The sequence below is a fragment of the Sciurus carolinensis genome, chromosome 7 (assembly GCF_902686445.1).
Source record: "Sciurus carolinensis chromosome 7, mSciCar1.2, whole genome shotgun sequence".
Taxonomy (NCBI): domain Eukaryota; kingdom Metazoa; phylum Chordata; class Mammalia; order Rodentia; family Sciuridae; genus Sciurus; species Sciurus carolinensis.
The window spans coordinates 71892941-71918093 of record NC_062219.1 but is presented as its reverse complement, the minus strand read 5'-3'; positions in this window follow the sequence as shown (position 1 = coordinate 71918093).

Below are 25153 nucleotides of genomic sequence, written 5' to 3'. Positions count from 1 at the left end.
TTGTTTTATTTCAATAGGAAGAATTTATTAGTAAGGCATTTGGGGGGGAAGCTAGTCTTGGAAAGTAATAGAAAGAAAAATGAGCAACTTAATTAATTAGAAATCAACAACCTCTATTTGCATGTTGGTTGTGCATGTGTCTATATATTTTTTTGGTGTGGATTCAAGCTGAAGAAAAACATCCCTATCTATCTGACTCAATAAATGCAGCTGTTTTAATTTTTCTCTTATGAATTATTTACCAAATGGTCAGTATCTTGGAGTCTTTCCCCCTGTTCTCTAGACTGTTCTTAAATCAAATACCGTAATTGAAAATGACTGTAGAAAAGAATGGCAGTGAGCTTGGAAATAAATGAATAAAGAAAATGATAGTAATAACTAGGAATAAAAATGGGAAAATTTGGAATGATTCATATACATATGTATATATAAAAGTTCAGAGCAGATAACATCAGTATTAAGATCTAATGCATTCCAAACCTCTTGTAGCTTCACATAATTGCAACAAAAACTATGGACAATTTCTTTCATCATGTAATGTTCTTTGTATATGATTTGTGAAAAAAAAAAGTTAAGTAGAAATTTTATTTTGGTCAATTTTTTCATTTCTAAAGTCACCCAGAATCTTTACTGGTTATTCTTAATATATAGCCAGTTCTATATCTTATCTAGTTGTATCATTCCTATGTATATTTTTCTATCCTTTATCTGTCATCATTGAATTTAACTTGGTTCATAGTAATTTGTAATACAGAATTATCAAATGTGGGTCTTTCTGTACACACTCCTTTCTCTTTTGATAATTCAGCTATCAAACAATCATGTGCTTTATGATTTTATAGAATTTCCTAGTTTACCTTAAAACTCAGATTATTGGCTGCAAACCCTTTTATTACCTACTAATGAACAATAAATGACCTGGGGATATAAAATTAGGGAGAAGAGAGAGTTTCTATGAAGACTTCAAGGTTATAAATAAGTGAAAAATATGATGTGTTTGTCATATTGCCTTCTATCTTTCAAGGGCCTTCCTGGTTTGGTGGATGGTAGCTTTGATATGTTTTGTTTTAGCAAAATAAGTCATTGTATGTAATTCTAAAAGTCAAACAACACTCAAAGTTTTTAGCAAAATACTGCCACATACTCACAGGAACTCATCCCCTACTCCCAAGGTAACTACATAAATATTTCCTGCTGTTTCTTTTGATATTTACCTGCATATTTTCCTTAAAATACACAGGTGACTGCCTCTTGGCATGTTAGAGTTATCTTTTGATGTACTGTGGTACATGGGTTTTAGCCCTCCCACCTTGCTCACATATTTGCATTACAATTGTTAGTTAAATCCATATTTGGTTTTTCATTTTACGGCTCTCTAATTATTATTCACTGCTGAGTCAGAAAGTTACATTCTTTTATTTAGTAATAGTTACCTCAGTTTTTCATTTGCTTTGCATTTATGGATTAATTTTTTTACAACTTCCTGCAGTTTCCATAATCATTGATTTCCATTCTCTATCTGAAAAATTCTTGGTACTTCTTTCCATCTTTCTGCTCCAATTTAACCAGCTGCTATCTAGACTTACTAAGTGTCTGTCACACTGTCCATGAGTAGCCTAATAACCACATTAGTCAGTGTTCTCCCTCTCATATATATATATATATATATATATGCGCTACTGTGGAGGATGGCAAGTCCAAAATCTACAGAGTAGGTCCTCAGGCTGGGGATCCAAGGAAGAACTGATGTTACAGTCTCAAATACAAAGGCAATCTGTAGGCAGAATTTCCTCTTCTTTTCTTAAAACCTTCAACAGATTGGCTGAGACTCACATACATTATGGGTGGTAATTGCTCAACTCAAAGTCTACTGATTTAAATGCTAACCTTATCATAAAAAGCTCCTTTACATTGATATCTAGACTGGTGTTTGGCCAGCCAAGCTGACTTATAAAATTAAGAATCTCAAGAGATTATTGAGAACACGGGAGATCTTTCCATCTTCTAAGGTCTTCTGGTGCAGCCACTCAGGAAAGCAGTATGGAGATTCCTCAGAAAACTTAGAATGGAGCCACCATTTGACCCAGCTATCCCACTCCTCAGTTTATGCCTAAAGGACTTAAAATCAGCACACTACAGTGACGTAGCTACATCAATGTTCATAGCTGCTCAATTCACAATAATTAGATTGTGGAACCAACTGAGATTCCCTTCAATTGATGAATGGATAAAGAAACTGTGGTATAGATACACAATGGAATATTACTTAGCCATAAAGAAGAATAAAATTATGGCATTTGTTGGTAAATGGATGGAGTTGGAGAATATCATGGTAAGTGAAATAGGCCAAACCCAAAAAACCAAGGCTGAATGTTTTCTCTGATAAGTGGATGACGATACATAACAAGGGGCGGTAGTGGCAGAGTGGGGAGAGAAGAATGAAGGAACTTTGGATAGTGTAGAGGAAAACGGGGTGGGAAGGGGTGGGGAAATGAAAGATAATAGAACGAGACAGACACTATTACCCTATGTATATGTACGATTACATGAATGGTGTGAATCTACATTGTGTACAATCATAGAAATGAAAAGTTACACCCCATTTGTGTACAATGAATCAAAATGCAGTCTGTAAAATTAAAAATTTAAATTCAAAAAAAGTTTAAAAAAAAACTCAAGTTTTTGGAAAAAAAAATTACTGAAAATATAAAGAGTCATAATACAATCTTCAAAGTTTCTTTCTGTGGAAGGGGTCCCCTCTTTTCTAGGGCCCTATCCCTCCAATTCTTTAATAGCCCTGAATTCCATCATTGTTTCCATTACCCAGTGAGATCCCAGTTTGTAACTGGAACTCTAATTCTGTGCGCCAGCTGGGGAATGCTTAGGGAGAAGCCATGGGACTGTTCATCATACTTTGTGTGCTTCTCTTCATTGATGGCTGTCTGATGCCTGAAGAGCTGTTTTGCGTGTTTCTCCAGGCTTTATAGTTATGCGTGGTTGGAGGATAAATACATTTCCAGCTCCTTTCATAGCTAGAACTAGAAGACAGACTGGGTCCAGTTTTCTACCTGGTCTTTGTTCCTACTCTTGCCCATATGATCCATTCTCCAACCAGAACCAGGCGGTCTTATAAAAAAATTAAGTCAGATCATATCACTCCCTTGCCAAATCCCTTTGTTATATTTTATTCCCGGTTAGAATGAACTCTAAACTGCCTACAAAACCCATGATGGTCTGGGCTCAATTTCTCTCTCCAGTCTCATCTTTGTCACCCCTCCCTAGCCCTTGGCCACATCAGCCTTCTCACTCCTTGACTATGCCCCGCTGGTTCCTGCCTGGGACTCAGCATCATCCCTGCCCTCCTTGAGAGGCTCTGTCTCTTCATTGTCTCTGGTTTATTACTGCCATTCAAATCTCAGCGCAAATGGAGTATTAGCCATAAGGAAGAATGAAATGATGGCATTTGCCAGTGAATGAATGAAACTGGAGAACATCATGCTAAGTGAAATAAGCTAGTCCCAAAACACCAACAGCTGAAAGTTCTCTCTGATATGTAGATGCTAACACACAATAAGGGAGGGGGAAGGGAAAAATTGAAGTTTATTGGATTAGACAAAGGGAAATAAAGGGAAGGGGGACATAGGAATAGGAAAGATAGTAGAGTGAATCAGACACAACTTTCCTAAGTTCATGTATGAATACTCAACCAGTGAAACTCCACATCATGTACAACCACAAGAATGGATCCTAATTAGGATGTTATATTCCATGTATGCATAGTATGTCAAAATATACTCTACTGTCATGTATACCTAAAAAGAACAAATAAAAAAAATTTTTTTTAAATACCTCAGTGCAAATATCAGCTCCTCAGAGAATTTCTCCTGATCAGCCAATTTAAGGAGGCTTCAAGTCATGTTCCATCAGGCTGCCCTGTTTTATTCTCTTCATTGAACTTCATCGCTAACTCTTCATGACTGAGCAGTTTTCAGAAACCTTTATTGCTCATTTTTGTGTCAATTTTCAGTTCTCTTTCCACTACAATGTAACTCCATAAAGTAGGGACCCTTCCTGAATGGCTCATTGCTGGATCCCCAGCACTTACAACAAATCAATTGTTTATTTATTTATTTATTTATTTTTTTTCCAGTGTAGGAGTAAAACTAGGCAGATCCAGGACTGGGGCTACCTGTCATAACAAGCATGCTACTTAATGGTAATTGGTTTGGCTGCCACTGTGTGGCTTTAAATTTGGAAGGAAGTTCTAAAGCAGTGTTACCTTCTTTGATTTGGCACTGAGAAAGCATTTTTGGAACGCTGGCCATGTGTCATCACCAGAAAAGATCTTAAGGGCACAGCCTTTGTAGTCCAACAGGACCAGGTATCAATCTTGTTTTGCCACATTCTAGCTATGTTACCTTGGAAGTACGAATTAATGTTTCAGAGTCTCTGTTTCCAATCTGTAAAGTAGGAGGATAATAATCGTTAGCCCATAAGAGTTCCCACAAAATTAAATTAAATAATGTATGTGTTATGGTTTGGATCTGAAATGTCCCTTAAAAGTTCACATGTTAAAGGCTTGTTCCCCAGTGCAGCAGAGTTGAGAGGCAGGGCTTTGGGGAGTAATTGGATCATGAGGGCTCTGACATCATCAGTGGATTAATTCTTTGATAATTGAATGAACTATCAGGAGGTAATGGAAACTATAGGAAGGTGGGGCATGATTAGAGGAAATGGATCACTGGAGGCATACCTTGAAAGGGTATTTCTTGTCCTTCACCCCTTGCTCCTACCTGCCGTGAGCTGACCAACTTTCCTTCTGCCTTGATGCTCTGCCTCACCTCAGGCCCAGAGAAATGGAGCCAGACAACCATAGAATGAAACCTCTGAGACTATAGGTCACAATAAATCTTTTTTCCTCTAAGTTATTTTTCTCAGGTATTTGTCACAGCAATGAATAGCCAACTAAAACAGTATGTAAATTATTCAGTAGTGTATTTTGACACTAAATGAATGTTAAAAACAGTTTGTGTTATCATTCAATATTAATAGTTTTTATGATGGCTGTAGCTCTTTTGTGGGATTAATAGAAGTATTAGTGGGGGTTGATGGTAAGTGAAGGATAAAGTATCATGGCTGATTATCACCCTTTCCTGGAAGTTTTCCCCAAAAAACTGCCCCTTCTGCTTCTTTCTTGGTTTCATGTGTTCAAGTACCAAAATATATATGTTACCTGGCTCTTCTTATGAGTTATTTTTTTCGTTTTCTTAAACCTCATCATTATGCTCTAAGACCCTTCTCTCTTTTCATGAATTTATTAAACTTTAATTATATATTCACTTCTATCTTATTCTTCTTTTCCACTAGCAACCATTTTGAAGTATTAATATATATCATTTAACTTTAAGAGCTCTTTGAAAACGTGTTCTACTGTCTGCATGCTTGGGGTTCTAATTTCCATAAAGGATATTGTGTTGTCTACCCCTCTCATATTTAGCTCACCAAGCACTGTTTTTGCTGTGCACCTGTGAAAAAATAGTGTATCTATTCTGCACATCTTAGGAATGCAAAGCACTCTATGGTGAGAATTTACCACACTTTATGTGGTCATTCTCCCATTCATTTCCAGATTGCTTTCTATTTCCCACCCTTACGAACAAATAAAAAAAACCCACAAAGAAAATCCTTGTACCTGTCATTTTGTGACTTGTGTTGAAAGCATCTTTAGGATATATTTTAAAGTATAGAATTGTTGAGACAGAGTATGAAACTATATGTTCCTTGATAATTGTTCTCAAGTATCTCTTTCTGGGTACTTGTTGTATATGACTATTTAGTTTGTGAGAAATGGGGTCAACTCTTAGCTCTTCAAACAAACAAACAAAAATACAAAGAGAAATTGGATCCTACATTGGAATAAGTGGTGCCGTGGGAGGCAAGTGGGCTACTAGAAGAATCATTCCACTTCTGAGTGACTATAGAAACATAAGAAGGGAAATTGTGCCACTTATTTATTTTTATAGCCTGTCCACAAGAAGATTTGCAGGCATTACTTATAAGGTATGTGAAGAGTCCAAAAAAAAAGTATTCAAAAGAAAAAATATTAGCACCAGAAGGTATGCAAGAATTAATGGGTTGTGGTTGGTTGACATCCACCCCTTACACAGCAACCTCAGCCCTGATGTGAACACGTTATTCTAATCTGCAGTCATAAGAAACAATAAAGTCACCAGTGCTCAAGGAAAGGGTGGGAGGGAATTGAGTTCTAAAGATAGATTCATATCTTTTTTTTCTCCTATTTTTATTTTGACAATTTTCAAATTTTAGAAAAGTTGCAAGAATACGATGAACATCTTTCCACTCTTCAGCACAATTCACCACACACTGCCATTTTGGCATATTTCTGATCCACCCATCCATTCATCCATCCACCATTTGGATGTTCCACCATAAATCCTCAACACTCCTTTCCTAAGAGTAAGGGAATTTGCTTCAATAACTATGAAACAGTCGCACAGCGGACAAATTTAGCATTGAGGCAATGTTATCATCTGATATGTAGCCCATATTCAAATGTCTAGAACCAGACTCGGCACATTTCTGCCTGGAAATCTTCCGCTCCCTTTCCTTTGCGGGAAGATCACCCTTCAGCAGTAGTGCTTCCAGGAAGCCCACTCGGACGGAACCCACGCCTCCCTTCAGGGCATCCATGGGCATTCCCGTCCTAACGCCATAGTAAAGTTACCTCTGTAAGCTTGTCTCCCCAATGGACTTCACCTCCTCAAAGATAGGAGTTGTGCGTAAGTCATAAGCAGGATGCCAGAAACCTAACTGGTGTTCAAAAAAATAAATCACACATTCTTAAAAGGGCACACCCGGCTCCTTGCAAGCTGCTCCTGTGTGTCTGACCATCATTCCTGCTCTTCAGGGGTCTCCTCAGCCCATGTGCTCCAGTCACACCTGGTTCCAAGGCTTCTCTAAGTGAGTAATGAACTTCCATGCCTCTGAACCAATGTCTAATGCTTATTCTCTCTCTCTCTCCCTCCCTCTCCCCGCTCAGGAATTTCTTATACTTCCCTTCCTAAGGTACTCCTGTTCATCCTTCAACACCCAGCCTAAACATCTACTCTGAGAAACTTTCTCTGACTCTTCCAGACAGAAGAAATCTTCTGCTTTTCTGTCCTCCAGACCATGAATTGGTCCTAATAAAAAACAATATCTCAACATTATATTATAATTTATGTATTTGTCTTTCCACATAAACCATTCCTTGAGTTAAGCTATGGTATTACAGGTATTATACTTTTTTTAAAAGCTCATCTTTTTGTTTCCAAAGCCTAGAACAGTGCTTAGCACATATTATGTATTCTTTATAAGTGCTGGATAAACAGTTGGTCATGAACATTTGAAGATCACGGTCTGGGTAGGCACAAGGAGCATCAGATATTTGTTTTGCAACTGGATAATATGGCCTAACTCAGTGTCTGATGCTAAAAGCTTGATCTCCTCCCAACCTAACCTTGTGTACTTGATGTTTTATGTATTCCTGACCCTCCAGGAGTTTACATGGGTATCGGGGAGGCCCAATTCTATCCACAAAGGAAAAAGCAAGACATAAAACCATGACCAATGAGCTGGAGTGTCCCAGATCAACATTTGAGGGCAGTAGGACCTTTAGGACGACCTGACATAGGGAGGGTGAAGTCTGCATCAGAGGTGAGCTGGGCTCAGTTCCAGGTTCTGCATCTTTTCTGGGAAGTGTTGATCTGGAGGAATATGCTGGCAGTCATGCTGAGGAATTCACCCATTGCCACGGGAGAATTTGGGGGAAAATATCTACAAATACGGCAATTGAAAGAACAGTGAAGTTCAGTTGAAATGTTGTGATATCCGGGCCCAGTGTTGTTGTGGTCACCTCTGGAGAGAATAGAAAGGGGCAGCTACACTCTCACCACCAGGAATGACTGAGCCTTGGCAAACTGTCAGAGATCTGCCTGGGTGGTGCGATGGAAGGCTCTGTGTTGGTGGAGGCGGTGACAGTGTTGACAGCAAGGCACAAGGTCAGCAGATGAATGACTCTGTCATAGGCATATGGTCGAACTGCTGGCATGTTCAGCCTGGCTCTCAGCAACAGCAGGCTTTTGGCCTCCCCTGCCACTGAGTGCCGGTGGAGCAGGCTGCCAGATGATTGGGGACCAGGCACAGAGAACCTCGTCCGGTTTCCGTAGCCACTGCAAGGACGTGATAATGAAAACTCGTTCATAACTCATGGGAGCTGCTCTAGGGGAGTCATGAAATATTTGGAGAGAGTTACTCTGGAAAAGACTGGAATTCTGTGGAAAAGCAGTGGGAGCCGGAAACTGTTGTTAGGCCCATTTGTAAATACAACTTCTTCTGCATTCACAGGCTCATAAAACCATGAAAAAGGTGATTAGATAGTTAAGTACAAGCTTTTGACTGTGTAAGGGAAGAGATAGAACTATTGGATTATCATTCATGGATCCATCCACCTGGGCCTTTTCACATGGGGTGCAGTAGTAGTTACCCTGTTTTCTTGTGGTTGGCGGAGGATGTTCTCTGCCACCAACACAATTTGTAAAATGGCCTTGTGTTCCCAACTACTGGGTCTGATGGCTGCGTGCTGGCTGGTGTTTCCCATTGGCTGTCCCAGGGCCCTTTCCTGTTCAGGCAGCCTTGGATCTCCTTCCCCTCCCGACACCCAGCTCAGTAGTTGGCCAATTCCTCCACCGTCTCCTCCTTTCACAGGCAGCTTTACCAGGAAATCACCTTCCCATCAACTGTTTCCCTCACTCTGAGTCCTGTGAACGTGAACTGTCATAAACTTGAACCACAGACCAAAAGTCTCAATGTCTTGACCACAAAATCTCCTAAATTGTGGACTGGGCTCCTTAGAGAGTAGTAGGCATGATTTCTTTCACCATTTTTTGAAAGTCAATGGAAGCAATCTCTGAGGAATATGTTGAAGTGGGCAGAAATGGCAAGAACCAGAAACTTAATGAGCTATTTTTCTAATTTCCAGGATTCTTGTAACAAATCACATTAAGAAGTATTACTGTTAGAATGTCTCCGTCAGAACTGATGTTGAAATTTAATCCCCATTATGAAGTATTTAGAGGGTAGAATTTAACAGTACTGGGGATTGAATTCAGGGGTGCTTTACCACTGCACTACATCCCCAGACCTTTTTGCTTTTTATTTTGTGACAGGGTCTTGATAAATGACTGAGACTAGCCTCAAACTTGCAATCTTCCTGCCACAGCCTTCCAAGTAGCCTGGCACGAGGGTGGAATCTTAATCTATAGTATTTGAAGGTGGGATCTTTAGAAGGCAATTAAGGTTATATGAGCCAGAAGGGATGGTGACTAATTCAATGGGTCTCTGACTTTTAAGAAGAGGAGGAGATACATGAGCTCTGACATTATGTCTCATCATGTGGTTCCCTGTGCTGCCTTGGAACTCTACAGAAAGTCCCCACCAGATGCAGCTGTCTGATCTTGAACTCCCCAGCTTTCAGAACCTCAATTAGAATAAACCTTTATTCTTTATAAATTACTCAATCTGTGATATTTTAGTTATAGCAACAGAAATCGGACCATGCAAGTATAAAAAGAAAAGAAACAGAAGGACATTTCCCTTTTCCTTTTCCCTCCTCCTGTGGGGGTTACTTCATTTTAGCGAAGTGAGTTATTTTAACCCTCAGTCAGGCACTTGGGAATTTGTGCTTCTGGGAAACCTTTAGTTCTTCTCATAAAAGTGACACTGAAGGGGATTGTGACTAGAAACCACCTCTCCAACCAGTGAAAGCTGGGACTGAATGAACTGAAAGACGTGCTTTTTTGCTTTCATTTTTTTCCTCCACCCCCACCATCCTGCATGTAAGAAAAGAAAGTGTCCTTTTTTTTTTTTTTTTTTTTTTTTTGAGCCTATATCAGACTGGTTAATAGAACAGGATAATTCTGGATACAAGTCTGTGCAAAATAGCAGAGTATAAAGGAGCTAATGAGAGGCACTTGAATGGATGTCATTGTCTTTCACAAAGCATCATTTTGTTTCATTGTTTTCACCTAAGACTTCTTGCAAAACAATGGCTTAGAAAGTGCAGGATGGGCTGCTTAACTCTTGAAGGACCGACAGACATCACACCTCCTCTAGTAGGGCTGGGACTGGAGTTTCAATCATTTCCCCCCCCAATTCCTGTACAATAGGCGCAACAATTAGAACTGTTAGTGACTCTCTACAGTTAGTGCCCATCGTATCAAACTCAAATCATTGTGTGGTCAAACTACAGAGTCCTGCTCTAAAGAGCTTGGGTGGTACACAGGGAGGGGTGGTCACGTTACCTACAGAAGTGGGAGGTTGCACAAAAGCTTGCATGAAGTTTCCTTCATCGAAGAAGGCGGAGCCCTTCCTATGATACCACACTTGGGGCGAAACAAACAAACCAAAAGCCATTTCTAAATATAGCCAGATTGTGTAGGCTATACTTAGTCACATGTCTACCTCTTGAAAATAGCAGAATGCCTCTGGACAGGTTTTCACCATGATGTTGTTGGTTTGGTTTGGTTTGGTTTTACACTTTCCCATATTTAAATCTCTGGTGATATAAACATTAAGAAATATAATCATAAAAGCCCAGGAACTCTTTCTGGGTCCTGGGGTTATTCACTTAAAAATGTTGAGGAGGGGTGGGGCTGTGGCTCAGTGGTGGATTGCTTGCCTACCATGTGTCAGGCCCTGGGTTCGATTCTCAGTACCACATATAAATAAATGCATAAAATAAAAGTCCATCAACAACTAAAAACATGTATAAAAATAATTTTTAAAAAAAATGTGTTCAGGACCTAAAACAGGGTTATTCCAAATCTCTGCTTCTAATCAGTCTTCATTATAGTTGTTTTTTACAATTTGGAGGTTTCCATATATGAGAATGGATATGAAACAAACAGATCATCAAGGTACCTGTTTTAGAGTGCTCTCTTGGACTTTGAATATGATAATACATACGCAACACTTAAGTCAGAGCCTGGCACAGGTGAGTGCTCGGTAAATGTTAGTGATCCTTATTATTCTTGCATGTATTATAAATATGTAAATATATCTGTATACACAGGTGTGCTTTATATCATAAATACATAGACTTGAAATAAGAGATCTCATCTTTCAGCACGAAAATAGCCAACAAGGCTTCTAACTGAACAAATCTGAATAGAAGAGGGTTTTCTTTTTTTCCCCCTCTTTTAGGCCAAATAGACATAGCATAAAATTTACTATTTCAACCACTTTCAAGAGTATGGTTAAGTGGCATCGAGTACATTCACTCCAATACCACTCTCCATTGCCAGAACTTTTTCATCTTCCTCTTCTGAAACTTTATACCCATGAAACACTATTTCCCCATTCCCTCCTTCCCCAGCCTCATCAGTCACCATTGTACCTTCAATCCCTTTTATTTAACTATTCTATAAACCTATGTAAGTAAAATCGTGTGGTATGAATATATAACAACAAATCACATCAGTACGTACAAATATAATGTACCATTTAAAAAGTAGGAAAAATAAATAAAATCAACAAAAACAAACAAACAAAAAAGTAGAATTATGTGCTGCTGGTTCTTCAACATCTGGTGTATTTCACTAAGCATAGTGTCTTCAAAATTCATCTATGAGGCAGCATGTGTCAGAATTTCATTCCTTTTTGAGGCTGAATAAGATTTCATTTAAAAATTGCAGTATTTTGGGAAGACCATATGGCTATGGTTCACTCAGACAATTATTTCCAATCTTCTCTTCACTCTCCCTTGCCTCTTTATATGAATATTATAATGAGACTTAATGACATGGCTTCCCGGTAGTGTCCTTCCTCCAGGAATGGCTTTGCCCTGAACGTGGGCTCTGAAGTCAGGCAGTTGGATTTACATTTCCATCTGCATTCTGTCACTTAAAAAGTTAATTATCTTGGGCATACAGTTAGGTTAAGCCACATGATATTACTGACATTTAATAACTTTATGAACCAACAGGGCTCTTTTGTATGACTCAGCCTAATTCTCTGTCTATTCCTCAGTTACCTTACATGAAGTATAGAGTTAAAAACTGTGTTTGTCTCATAGGGCTGTGGTGAGAATCCAGTGGTGTGGTGTGGCCCAGGGCACACTGGGTATTGGTGCTACAGGAGCTGAGTGCCACCACCTCCCCTGGGGACAGGAGCCTCTCCTCACAAGTCCAGGATCTCAGGTGTTTCTGTCTCCTCTCCCTCACCTGATTGATTGTACCTTCATCAACTCAATGACATGAGAAGTAACCTGGAAGAGAGCGATTTTCTTGACACTTAATTTTAGAGGGCAGAGAACTCAGCAAACACTAGTTCCTACCTTCAGAGAGTTAACTGTCTAGATAAAAAGTAAGAAAACAAAGAAGTAAAACATACTCCATGTTGTAAACATTAAAATGGGATGGGGGTTTGAAGTGTCAGTGACATTTCAGAGGACATTTCAGGGGTCGCCATGCCCTTGCTCTGCTACCTGAAGCAGGTTTGGGTATCGGTCTTCTTTCAGGGCCTTCCCCACGTTACTCTGTTCCTCTCGCTCTCCCAACACAGCTGGTTCTCCTCATTGCCCTCCCACGCACCCTTGACTTCCTTTAGCTCTATAGGTTCGGTCTAGTTCAATTCACCCCATTCGAGCAAACTACAGCTCTGTGTTGGATGTTTTGATTGCCCAAGCCTCTTCTCAGGAAATTTCCCTTATCACATTTTATCTGCTACCATTGTTTTTCTCATTCCCTCATCCTGCTTCAATTTTTAATATTGCTGATTTTTGGAGGGTTACTTATTTACCTGGTTGTCATCTGTCCCTCTAGATAGAGCAAGGTTTCTCAGACTTTAATGTGCACTTGAACCCACATGGGGGGCTTGTTAAAATGCCAACTCTCTGTCTGGATTGATCTGAGCATTTCTAATAAGCAGGCAAATGGTGATGGTGCTGCTGGTCCTGGGTCCACATTTTGAGGATCAACTCTTCAAGGTAGGTTACATGGCAAGAATTTTTTCCTTCTTGCACATCATTTAAATCCCTGACACTACCTGATGTGTAGAGTGCTGTGAAATGAAAAATAAAAATTCTTCAGGGATGAAAACATCCCTCTCTTTAAAGAGAAAAGACATTCACACAGACCACTCTAATGTAAGTAGAAGAGAGAAAAGCCAGGTGAGTGCTGAGAGCAGACACAAAGGTTAATTTTGATCAAAGGCATTTAGAAGGTGCTACAGAAGAGGTGGGGTTGGAGCCAGGTCCTGAAGACTGGCAAGATTTGGAGAGTGGGGGAGATTCCCTGGGAGCAGGGGCAGGGACACATGAATGGCATGGAGAGTGCTCTGCTTGTCGTCCTGGGAGGTGACTGATCTGGAGCAGCAAATGAAGAGGCAGGAGGGCCATAGCACCTTGCATGCTCCAGTGCTTGGATGCTGCTTCTTCTCCCTCTGCTTCCTTCCCTCTTTCTTTTTTCCTTTTCTCCAGTCTGAGTCCTGGGCACCTCTCTTGGTTTAGCTGACACTGCTTTTCAAGGGTGACTGCATGCTGTCTCTGCAGACACCCTGAGTTGGAAACTCCATGAGAAGCCGCCCCTCAGGCCAGGCTTGTGATGGGATACCGCCTGCTCAGCCTTCATTACTAATGGGCTACCTTGGGCCTAACTAGAAGCTAGTTAATACCAAAATGGAAGCTGGGGGTTTTACCACCATTCTCTCTGCTATCTACCCTTTTGCTAACCCAAAGATCTTCAAACGTCTTCTTGTTTCCCCTATCCAAGTACCTCAGTCTGTCAGCCAATTCCTCTTCCTAAATCTTAAGGAATTATAAAACCAAACATTTCCTCATCTGAACTGTTTCCCCAGGTTCCAACCAGGCCTGATGCAGCACAATCCACAGTCATTTATGGAAAGGTATCCTGCCTTTCCACCCACAGTGTCGATGAGAACCTCCAGGGCTACACACTACTTTGTGAAAAATACAGAAGAGCTCACAAAAATTTATCTATTAAGATATATATTTCAATATTTTTGCACAAGGTATAAGGTTCATTAAAACAATTTCAATTGTGAAGCTCACTATACAGCAGTGAAGGTGTCTGAGCTATGAGGAGGTTGGGTGGTAGCTGAAGGGGCGGAGGATGCTCTGCCACCCCGGTGCCCCATGGACTTGTCTTTCTTGAATTTGAGATGAGCCACAGTGACTGGGTGGCACTGTTTCTGTGGCACTGCCCCTCAGGTTCACCAGGACTCAGTTCTTCACTAGGAAAATGCTGCCTCATCCCTAATGGCTGCTCGATCAGGAAAATATTATTTTCAGATGTTTTAAATCTGTGCAGTAAGAAACATATGTCCCGCCATATGGCGCACAATAGGAGCTAGTTAAGGCCAAAGTGGAAACCACAATCGGGAGTGCTCTTTATTTCTGTTTTTGAAGTCAGACCCTGCAGGCCATATTTCCCCAACCAGCCGACTAAGCGGAGTTCTGAATTAGAGTACGTGTATATCACAGAGAAATCTTGTGTATAAAATGGGCCACTGCAAGCTCGTCTTTCTCAGCAACACTGCCAATTAGGAGAGCTACCAGGGTGCTGCCATTGCCCCATCTGAAGTCAAGTCACAGATGACCTTGCAAAATGCTCCAAAGTCACATCCACCATGACATAGTGTTAAGAGACGTGTCTTCACATCAAGACAGTTTCACTAAGTTGCACATTTGATTGGTATTATTTTTCCCCTGTCAAGACAACTTAGGTTTTATTAATAGTTACAAGGGGCTTATGCTACTGAAATTTGGGAGAGTATCTCCATTCTAAGACAAATAAGAGATAAAGGGATTTGTGTTAATAATGATTTTTCATCCGAATATACATACCAGTGCAGAGGAGAGAAGCATGTGCTGGGAGTAAAGAAAGAATATCATGCTTAGAAATCATATGTGTAGTATTTATGTGTGTGGCTTAGTGCACACTGATACTTGGGAGTGCTCTACCACTGAGCTGCACCCCCAGCCCTTATCTTTTATTTTGAGACAGGGCCTTCTGTGTTGCCCGGGCTGACCTGCCTCACCCTCCTGGTCACTGGGATTACATACAGCATGCACCATGGTTCCCAGACACACTGATCTTATCCTCACTGTAAGTTTTATTACCAAGAGATTCCTTTTTCTTCCCCTTTATGTTGTAAACTCAGCCATCTGGACATGAATAACTATTTCATTTTAAACGTTTACCTGGAAAACTTGTAAGATCCAACAAATGACCACCATTTTTTTTCTTTTCTTTTTTTTTTTTTTTTGAGAAAAGATCCCTACTTTTTCCTTCAATTGACTACCCTGGTACAACGATGAAAAACAGTGAGGTAGAAAAATTTAAAGAAATAATTTGTAGAATTTCAAAAAATAAGGACTAATAAACATTCTGGAAGGTAATATTTTAAAGTTTCACATACTTGAAAAATAAAGATAAGGATGAAATATACAAACTAGAGTACTTCATATAAGGACGCTTTTAAGATCAAAGCCCCAAAGAGTGGTGTAACTTTAATCATTAGTTTTGAAAATAAAGCTTTTGGAGTTAAATAATAATGTTGGACTTTCACATTAAATCTGAGAAAAAAAATGAAAGGAACACAAAAAGATGGTAAAGGCATTAGTTTATCCGTCACTGACTCACTCAGCAGGTCTCTACTTGGTGTGCAGCCCAAAGAGAGTTCTTCAGAGGAAAGATGCGTCAGAGTCTTACGAGGAAAGATTCCAAAGCACCCTACTCTTACACCAGTTTTCCTTCTACAACTGTTTGGTTCATCAACTGTATGGTTCCACATATTAGATGTTATAGTTGTATCTGGAATGTCCCCCCAAATCTCATGTGTTAGGCAATGCTACAACATTAGAGGTGAAAAGAATGGATTATGAACTGACTTCATCAGTGGATTAATCCACTGATGGATTAATAATCTGAATGGACTTATTGGCAGGCGACGAAAACTATAGGCAGGTGGGGCATGGCTGGAGGAAGTAGGTCACTGCAGGTAGGCCTTGGGGACTATATCTGTCCCTGGCCATTTTCTGTCTCTTTCTGTTTCCTGGCTACCATGAGCCACAGTTCATGGTATCACGCTCTCTCCCATGATGTTTCTGCCTTGGAGCCAGCTGGCCATCTTATGAAACCATGAGTCAAAATAAATCTTTCCTCTTCTAAGTTGTTCTTGTCAACTATTTTAGTCATAGTGACCCCAAGCTGACTAACACATCAGGCATTGAGCAATGAGCTCTCAAAGTAGTAGGGACAGTTGAAGAAATATAACGTGAGCTAATATTGATGATATAGATAATGACGGAATGTGAAGGGAGCTTGGTGGGAGTCACAGGAATAGGACACAAGGCCCGAGAAGGCTTCCAGAGGCCATAGCACCCACTTTGCTTCTGAAGTGTCTTCATTCACTCTGTTAAGATGGTGCTGGACTTCTGTCTCCATGATCCTAGGTTGGCAGCCAAGTCAAGTCAGACCTACTATGGCATAGAGCCAGGTGCCTCAAGGCCGGTCTCCACCATAACCAAGAGAAGGCTGAGTATCCAAGCTCTAGTCAAAAGGAACACTCCACTGAATTCCCGTTTCCAGTCTAACTGGTGCTTATCTCTACTCTCAGCTCGCGTACAGAGCAAAAAATACCTGGTGGATCTTAAGTCCAATGAGTGGCTGCTTTTTTCTTGCTCTAGATATCAACTCATTCCTTTTCAGGTGACCACTCAGAATCCTAACACAACAGACTTACAGTAGAAAACTGTTAGACCATTCTTATTGGCAGGTGGCTGTTCCCTCCAGGGAGTGGTGGGGAATGATGCTATAGAAAGAGGGCAGGGCCCGATGGGAGGGCTCTCGAAGTCTGGACTGATGAGTGTGGGCAAGAGGAAGTCATTGCTGGTTTTTAACGAGGGAAAACAAGAGTATATAAGGAAGTTTCAAGAAAAGAGCTCAATGATGGGGTATAGCATGGATTAGATAAGGGACTAGAAGCAGAGAGATGAACAAGAGTAACAGTGCTATGATCCAAGTTTAATGAAGGAACAATATTGCCTGGGAAATAGGGAAGAAAGGATGAAGCAAAGGAAGAATTGAGAAGGGTGGGTGAGCACATAATAGAGAAAAATAGCCATCAATAATGAGGACATCATGATTGTACAAATCAGATTTGGTATTGGTAGAGGGGTTGCTATTATCTGTCTGCAGTTGGGTTTATTATTCTTTCAAAGTCTGTGCTAAAAACAAGTGTTGTAATAGAAAATGACCACATGCTTTAAGATTGGGCATCCATCTTTCTCGGTTTTCCTTTCCTTCGTGTCTTATGTTTCCCCAGTCTTGGGTTGGGGTCCCTGTCTTCCCTGTTTAAAGACAAGAAGAATACCTATTTTCCACTTTCCTTAGTCCTACTTTGGTAGCAGGCACTAAGGACTTGGGCCCTGAAAGAGGTAGGCCACAGTAAACAGCTTATACCTGTATACAAGTCTTGAGCTTTGGGTGGTCTTGATTATATGTATTTTAATAAAACATGGTCTTTGTTTCAATGTAGAGATTAGGGGTAAAAACTTTAAATCCAAACTTTTCCTTTTTGAAAAATGAAGTGAAAAAAATAATTTTTAGGTTAAATTATGGGAAAAAGTCTTTTCGCCAAAAACTTGTTTTGAATGGCCAGATTACTTGTAAACATGTTCGTATTGTTAGTCAGGTTTTCTGGCCTTTACATTCTGACTTGAGGGTTTCTGACACTTCCCTATTCTGAAAGAGCAAAAGAAATTCTTGATGCTCCATAGGCCACATATAGTTTCTGTCTTTCAATAGACGGGACATACGTTGGATGAGGTTCTTTCAGAGGACAACAATGGGCTCTCCCAGATCTCCAACCCCAGCTTTATATCGGGTGGTAAATCTCTTCACGTCCAGTCTCCTGCACCAAACACTTTGAGGTATTGCATTGCATTCTGAGACCATAAAGCTTGCAAGTGGAAAACTCAGATCAGTCTCAAAGAACCAAACATTTGTTGATAGCCAACTTCCCCACACAATTTCTGCTCTTTAGTGCTGGACCAATGTGAAGTCAGAGCTGAAAAAAGTAAGCTGTATGTCTTTGCTGCTTTTTGGAGTTTTGTTTGGTCCCTTGGCACTATCTTAGTCAAAAGCTCATGGGAAATATAACATCTGGTGCTGGCTTTCAGAGCAGAAGAGCTATAATTGATTGGAACAAGAAGGGTTTCTTGTAAATGCTATAAACAGCAATGTTGGGTTAGTGTAAAGTTATTAAAATAATACCTAAGTCTGTGTCTCCAACCATTCAGAGTTAATATCCAGTCTGTGGAGACAGAAAAATTGAGGAAGAGGAAGAGGGAAGGCTAGAACAAAAAAATTGAATAAACTATCCTGAATATATGGTGCTCCCCCCCAAGAACATATTGACTTAATCTTACATTTCATGCTTTAAAATTATAGATAAGTGTCCATTTGAAAACATTTAGTGGATAGGATTTTCATTCAATATGGCAGAATTAACCACTTTTGAACACATTCTTATTGCTCTATATTAACATAACGAATATGAGAGGTTCAGTCAACTCTTTTGAAAGACAGAATAGAAAGAAGGAGACAAAAGGCAGTGTTCCAAGAGGCAGAATTAGAACAGAACTGCTTTCACCTGGTCAATTATTTCAGGGCAAGATAAGGCTCCTCATTAAGCATGAGCTTCATAAAACGTACTTTGAGGAAATTAAACAAGAAAGAAGGAAGGGATTCAGGAAGCCAGGGCTAGCCAAAGTGTTTCTACATTTTTCAAATTATTCACTTCATTTCCTGGAAAGGAATGTCTACCCACTGGTGGGTTAGTCTGGTTTAATATTTACCTCAAAGCATAATTTTATGGCCTAAGCTTTATTAACAGAATTGATTTCTGAGAGAAAGTGAAGGAACATCAGAAAAAAAATTGGCCTTTCTGAATATTGGTGGGCTGTTAGAGGGAGAAGATATTCTCTAATTTTTCTTACCACTTTTTGGGAGTGATGGGAGGTTAACTCAAGTAGGTAATTCAAACAAAACAGAAAACCCAGGTAGGAGAGAATGCAGTTCAAATAACAAGTAACACCACCTCCATGCCCCCCCACACCTCCTCCTACAAGTAACACTACCTCCATGCCCCCCACCACCTCCTCCTGCTCCTATCTTCCTTCCTTCCTTCCTTCCTTCCTTCCTTCCTTCCTTCCTTCCTTCCTTCCTTCCTTCCTTCCTTCTTCCTTCTGTAGTAGGGATTGAACCTGGGTCTCATGCATGCTAGAAAAGTGCTCTACCACTGAGCTACCCTCCCAACCCTTTTTATTCTATTTTATTTTTTTATTTTTGAACAGGGCCTCACTTAATTGCTGAGTTTTGCCTTGAACTTGAGATGCTTCCATCTCAGTCTTCCAAGTAGCTGAAGTTACAGGCATGTGCCACCAGGCCTGACAACACTTTAAAAAAAAAATTAGTGAGTTGGCTTGGAGTTTATACGGGAAATAAATTATATCATCTATACTAGACTTCAGTTGAGGAATATCACCTATCTCCCACTTCCCTGAATCCTTGCACTTATTTTCTTGTTTCTTCTTCAAACAGTTTCTGTAGATCAGACAAGAAGAGTGATCATGCTTGCCCACAACCTCCTTCTTGAAGAATACAACCCCAACATCAGAGGCGCTGGGGGCTAGGGGTGGGAAGGGGAAAATTTTCATTTGACCTTTTGCACATGCCTCTTTTGAACATGACTTTTTCAGTGTGAAGTCTCTGATGTGGTTATGTTTGATGAAAATTATTCTTACTTACAGCCAATTGAAAGTAAACTCAAATTCAGTTTGTGTGTGTGTGTGTGTGTGTGTGTGTGTGTGTGTGTAGGCCCAGAGGTTTGTCTAGTTGAACTGTTAATGAGGTTCAATCATGATCACTGTATCACTGGCCAGGAGCTTGGTTTTGAAGATAATATTTGTCTTTTAAATATCTGGAAGTAATATTTATAAAGTTATTATATGGTCTCAATCATTGTTGTTGCTATTATCATTGCTACTATTTCTAGACAGTGTACAGATTTAAATTTAAGAAACTAAACCACTCTGTGGTGTAGAATGATATTATTGAATGCCTTAATGTGGAAACAAAATGTCATTTTAACTTTGTTTTTGTTTTAAATTTGTTCTAATCAGTTGTATATGACCGTAGAATGCGTTTATGCATTTTGATAAATCATATATAAATGGAGTATAATTTCTAATTTTTCTGATTGTACATATTATAGGAGCACATAGGTCATGAAGTCATATATATACACAAGGTAATAATGTCTGCTTCACTCTACTGTCCTTCCTACTCCCAAACCCCTTCCCCTCCCTTCACTCCCCTCTACTTAATCTAAAGTAACTCTATTCTTCCCTAGCAACCCCCCCACATTGTGAATTAGCATCCACATATCAGAGAAAACATTCGGCCTTTTGTTTTTTAGGTTTGGCTTATTTTGCTTAGTATGATAGTCTCCAACTCCATCCTTTTACCAGCAAATGACATAATTTCATTTTTTTTTAAGTTGAGTAATATTTCATCATATATATATTCATATATATGTATACATATATATGACATTTTCTTTATCCATTCATCTCTTGAAGGACACCTAGAGGTTGGTAACTTTGCCTTAAGATATATTATTCTACCAGCATTGAACTTTGAGAATTGGACAAAATTAAGCACCATTAGCAAGAAAGCATAAGGACTGGTCAGGAAAAGCCTAATATCAAATTTACCTGCTTGCCAACTCTATTTTCTAAATGGAAACCACCATACTTCTCTATCCATGAACAGTATACCCAACTCATATTTATAATGTATTATTCAATGATAACAATAATGTGCTATGACCAGGACTCATGTCAATTGACATGAGAGTAATACTTCCAAATTTTGTAAGGTATGGTTTCCCATCTGTTTTGTTCAATTAATTGCCTCTGTGCAGAAAGATGGTGTTTATGAAAGAAGCAGTAAAGACCAAGTAGAGTTGTTAAAAATGCTGATTGGGACTTTTGGAGGCAGATGTTTTGATCATGTAAAGGCTGAGGAACTGAACCAACAGGTACAATGGGGTTAATTTATTACCTTTGGAATTGATAAAGATTTTTTTCAAGAAATGAGCAAGATCAGTGCTTCTCAAACCTTAATAGGTTTATAGATTACTGGAGAATCTTGCTAAAATTCAGATTTAGTAGGTCTGGGAAGAGGCTTCAGATTCTGCATTTCAAACACACTCCCTGGGTAATGCCAAGTAGCAAAAGATATGGTTGCTTCCAAGATATTCTTGGTAAAGGAAGAGAGTGGAAAGCAGTGAAAAACAGTATGGAGATTCCTCAAAAATCCAGGAATGGAACAACCATTTGACCCGGTTATACCACTTCTTGGTATATATATTGAAAGGAGTTAAATTCAGCATACTACAGTGACACAGCCACATCAATGTTTATAGCAACTCAACTCACAATAGCTAAGATATGAACAAAACTTGGTGCCCTTCAACAGATGAATGGATAAATAAAATGTGACACACACACACACACAATGGAATATTACTCAGCCATAAAAGAAGAATGCCTTTATGACTTTTGCCAGTAAATGGATGGAACTGAAAGCTATCATGCAAAGTGAAATATAAGCCTATCCCAAAAAGCAAAGGTCAATTGTTCTCTTTGATATGTGAATGCTAACACAACAAGGGAGTGGAGGGGAAGAATAGAAGTTCAGTGGATTAGACCAAGGGAAATGAAGGGAATTGGGAGATAGAAATAGGAAAAACAGTGGAATGAATTGCACATAACTTTCCTAGTTCATATATGAATACACCACAGTGAATCTCCACATCATGTACAACCCCAAGAATGGGATCCTAATTAGAATAAGATATACTCCATGTATGTATAATACTTTAAAATATATTCTACTGTCATATATATCTAAAAAGAACAGATTTTTTTAAGATGCTAGCTAAAACAAACAAACAAAATAAAAGGAGTGTGTGCCAAGGGCTATGAAGAGACAGGGGAAGGGACCCTGGATGGCAAGTGGAGGCTTTGGGTGTGAGACTGATAAAGGGTGGAACATTGGGTTTCCAGTAGACCCAATGTCTGGTGAGCCAAGGGACCTGTGGAGCAGAGTGCGGCAGGCTGGTCCTCTAAGGTGTTCTTCTAGGGAGGCAAGTTGTATCAGACCCAGGTGTAGAATAAACTCTATTGCTCAAACAGGCTTTCTGAATGGCCCATCTGGGTTGAAAGCTCTTTCATGGGCTGGAACAGGATCTAACAGTGTGTAAGACTGATGAGAGAACCCAGGTTGACAGTCTGTAAGTTGGTAAATGATGGTAGTTAAAGAGAATAGCTTCAGATTAGGTTTAGCTTCAAGATCTGGCTTTGCTAGTTACGAGCTCTTTCTGGCAAGGCTAACACCTCTAAACTTCAGGTTTCTCCTTGGAAAAATAGGGTTCACCAGTTAGATATCCAAATGTAGTTCTCTTTGTATCCGGGAGATCCTAAGCATTATGCTTGGTCTGTTAATTTTACAAAGCGAATTTCCCACTTATAGGAACTGGACTCCAAAGTAGGTAACGCTAAGCCTGTTTCTTTCATGAATCCATTCTTTTGGACTCTGTATTTGGAAGTCAGGCTTCATTTATATCCACAATAATGTTCCTTGCTGAATAGATGAATGTGGTGTATGGGTCTGTTTTCTGTTTTCTAGTCTATAGAAAGGTCCTACAGTGAGAGTGAACTTGACATCTTTCAGGGACAGAATGACATCTGGTCTGGCTCAAGTGTGGTAAGTAAGAAAGAATAATATGAGATGAGGTCTGAGAGATGGGGAGGACCCAGATTCTGTAGGGCCACATATATTTTTTATTAAAGGACCAGGAGTGCAATTGAGATTATTTAGTTGCTTAATGATCAAGTGAAAGTAGCAGTGATCCTTAATGTCTTCAGTACTTTACTGAAGTCTTACCCTATGCTAGGCATGGTGCTAAGGATTTATGCATACTGTATTAACATTTAACCATTACATTAACCGTGGAGGTACGTATTATTATCATCTCCACTGTCCTGATGAATATGAGTTGAGACAGGAGATTAATGAAAATGCCCACGTCACCCAGCTGGTAATTAACAGAAACCAAATATCACTACACTGTGCCCTGTGAAAAATTCTCAGCAGCCTATTTCCATCCAATGTTTCAAGGCAGGCTTGTTTAATCTGCAGCGATTTGATTATAGTAGCTTGAGGCCGTCAACATATCACTCCACACAGCAGCAAAAATGGATGTGAACCCCATGTAGGTGAGGCTTTCTGGTCATGCCTGAGAAAAGTGCAACATCTTTTCACCTGGACCATCCCAGCATTTTCCCCATCTGCACATCTCTGCACGCGCATGTGTCCAGCACGACCGTCTTCTATATGCCTCTCACCTTCCTTCCCTCAGGCCACAATGAGTCATTGCTTTTCATTAGATGGTGTGATTAATCCATCTGCCCAGTGGTGCCTTGGAGCAGTATCCCCTTACCGGGCACATCTGTTCCTGCGAAGCTGCTGCAAGCAGGACCAGCCTCTTAGGAATCGCAGGTTCTGGGAAAGACTTGATTTTTACATCAGCACACATTGCTCTCATTCTCTCTGGAGAAGCTGGCTCCCTTTATGTGGGTTAACAGGAAGAGGCAATATTCCTAAGCATTTGGGGCAATTCTGAAGGGCAGTCCATTGACAGGCCTCCTGGAGTAAATGAAAGATGACGACAGGTATAAATTTTATGGATCAGATCAAGTGTGTTCTTTACAACCCATAGTCCTTAGGGTTTCTCTGCTGCTCGTGAATGCATCTGATACAGGAAATTGTGCAGCTAGGGCACCAGTGGGAAGGGGGCCCAGATTTCTGATTCTGCAGGCAGGCCTCATGCTTCATTCACAAATTTGAAAAAGTCACTCTCTAAATTCAAAGGAAAGCTGATGCTATGGAGAATTCAAATAGCACATCTGACACCCCACTCAGAGCTGGCAGAAGACAGCAGGATCAAACCTTTTTCCCAGGGCCCCAACTTATGACAACTAATTCTATTGTATGGCTCATAGGAATTGGCATATGAAGACATTTCATCAGTGGTATCAAAACAATAAGGACAAAAATAATCACTGCATACTGAGTCCCTGCCATTTATAAGATGCAGGCATCATTTCTGGGAAGTGTAGCAGCACATAATGCCCATTGTCCTCTTAGTAATTGCCTTGGTCCCCAAGGGTCCTAATGGGGAAGGGCCTTAATGAGCTTTGGCTCCCTAGAAAAAAGGAGCTGAAACAAAATATCTATTGTTCTGAATATAACTAGAATGATCCCCAGGATTGAAAACCCTGGAGTTATATAGGAAAGAGTTCCCCCACCACTGGTGAGAAGGAAATTCTATTACTAGGAGACTTATTTCAATATGGAAATGACACAGGGCATTATCAAAATACATGACAAATACCCACTTCATCTAGCAAGTTATTGAGCATGTACTAGGGGCCTGTACTATTCCAGGCATGAAGGTTACAGCTGTGATTACGACAAAATATCTTTTCTCATGGACTTACAGTCCAGTAGGGACAAAAGATGATAAACGAGTAAGTGAAACACAGAGTGATAAATGAAGATGAGATAAGATGAGAGGTGTTGGTGGTTGGGGAAGGCCTCTGATTCCTGAGTGTCCTGAAAGGAAGAGCCACGTGTGCTAGGTGAAGGGAAGAGCATCGCGGGTAGAGAAACTGCTCTCAAGCCCTAAGGTGAGTGCATGCTTCAGGGACAGAAAAACACCTGGCTTGCTTCACACAGGCTAAGTGAGAAAGAGTGAGATCTGAGCAGCAGCAGGAGCCCTGTCATGTAGAGTGACATAAGACATGGAAAGGCTTTGCCTTTTGCTGTAAGCCTTTTACTGTTAGAAAGTATGGAGGGACATACAGCAGGTAAAGGGCACCATCAGGTTGGTGTAGTATTTCAGAAACTTTTTATTTTGATATGATTTCAATCATTTTAAA